The sequence below is a fragment of the Dermacentor silvarum genome, chromosome 1 (genome assembly GCF_013339745.2).
Source record: "Dermacentor silvarum isolate Dsil-2018 chromosome 1, BIME_Dsil_1.4, whole genome shotgun sequence".
Lineage (NCBI taxonomy): Eukaryota > Metazoa > Arthropoda > Arachnida > Ixodida > Ixodidae > Dermacentor > Dermacentor silvarum.
The window spans coordinates 378,422,958-378,424,875 of record NC_051154.1 but is presented as its reverse complement, the minus strand read 5'-3'; the positions used below and the strand labels follow the sequence as shown (position 1 = coordinate 378,424,875).

The 1,918-nt window shown below is 47.5% G+C and overlaps 1 long non-coding RNA gene across 1 annotated transcript; it reads left to right on the top strand.

Annotated features, from left to right (window-relative positions):
* The first annotated feature begins 294 nt into the window (after positions 1 to 294).
* LOC125942438 (uncharacterized) lies at positions 295 to 770 on the top strand. Its single transcript, XR_007465110.1, has 2 exons — positions 295 to 599; positions 642 to 770. It is a non-coding gene; the product is annotated as an uncharacterized LOC125942438 (long non-coding RNA).
* The last annotated feature ends 1,148 nt before the right edge of the window (positions 771 to 1,918 follow it).

Sequence of the window (1,918 nt, the reverse complement as noted above, 5' to 3'; positions counted from 1 at the left end):
TATGTTAGGGTGGAAAAACAAGACTGACAACGAAGGCAACAGGGATGAAGATCCTGTAAATGAATCAGGAATTTTCATGGCGGGGAAGGCGATAGCAGCATTTAACTATCCACAGCATTACTTTGCGTATCCTTCATTTCGCCGCTGAGCATGCTGTGAACCTCGATTCAATAAGGTTGGCTGCGGTGGCAAATTCTGTCAGATAAACTGTGTGCTAAAGACTTAGCAACTTATTTCACTAAGTCTCTTGATTTCCTGTTAAGGTTTTCTTTTGTTGAATGTGTTTGCCTGCTCTATTGTGGGTGATCTTTACGCTGCATGCTGTATGTACTAATTGTGGTCTTTGCATGTTTGTGTGCAGATGTCATCTGTGCGAAAGGGGGGGGGTGACCTGACCCAAGCACAGGACTTCATTAAGTGGTTGCCAGGGTCTGTGGACAGCGGTGGTGGCAGGAAGAGGCGTTTCGCAGAAACGTTTGCAGCAGAGCAGCCCGATGATCCCTCCCTTCGGGGCAGGAATCATTGCCTGCCCACTGCTGCCCTCTCCCTGCCCCACCCTTGCCCTCAGGTCCCTGGCAAGTCCACCGTCGGCCCCTCCTGTCCGGCTGCTGCTGCCCCTGCTCCTTCCCCTGCTCCTGCAGCCCCTGCCGCCCCTGCCCCTCCTCCTGCTGCTGCCCCTGGAGCTGAGCACCCCTACTGATGCCTGCATCAGTTCAAGAATTGTATTGTAAATAGTATTCTAAATAAATTATATTTTCGTTTATGCTTTGCGTGTGTCTTCAGGAAGTTTCCTTCCCGCACTTATTTCCATCACGTTTTCTTCAATACTAATTGTATAGGCAGTAAGCTAGCATACAAGCAACAGAATGGCTGAGTACAGGCTATGCTTGAACCACATTGGATGCAAAATGGCTGAGCACTGGATATTCTTGAAACTCATTGGATACAAAATGGCTAAGCACTGGGTATTCTTGAAACTCATTGGATACAAAATGGCTGAGCACTGGATATTCTAAAAACACGTTGGATACAGAATGGCTGAGCACTGGATATTCTTGGAACACGTTGGATACAGAATGGCTGAGCACTGGATGTTCTTGAAACACTGGATACAGGATGGCTGTGCACTGGCTCTACGCTTGAACTACATTGGATACTACAATGGCAAACTGTACGGCCAATCTTGGCTCGAATAGTGGGTGGACCATTGGATCGGGTTGCACTTTGCCATGATGCCAGGATTGGGCCAAAATCCGTACCAATTTCTGCGAGTATTAGACCATGCTTGGCCCAGTGCTGTCGTGCTGTCTGGGTGGTGGAATTGAAAGAAGATATATTTAATGATCTATTGAGCGTTTGAACAATTCTGGCACCATACCGTTGTTACGGAGTAGGTAGTTATCTAATAAAGCAAGCACAAATCCAGATACAAAATATTTTTGTCAGTACCCTTTTAAATACACTTGCTTTGCAGTGCGTTTGGCGACCCTCGAAGGGGACCTCTATGCAGCGATTTTTTACAGAAAAGTCAAAACGCTATAATCTCTAACGCTAGGAGTTCTGGCTTATTCAATGTGCGTCACTATACGGACACAAACGTTGGAGGGTGGTTTTTTGCGTCGGAACAAAAGTTGAACTGTTGAAAATGACGAATACAACAAGCTGCTTTAAAACATAACGAGAAACATCTTTCTTTTGCAATTTTCTGTTGCACCTTGCGTCCAAGCGGCCGCCGGCAGAAGCTGAAATTTGACGCCATAACACGCGCGCGCCGCCAAGGTCGGCCACACCCGTCGCAGTGTTTCTGGGGGTATCGGTCCCTTCTAGCGTTTGTTTAACCCCTTTCGGCGATCTTCACACGTGGTCCGTCTGAAACATTATCCCCATCGGCGCTCCACGCAGGTGGTGCGTCTTACAT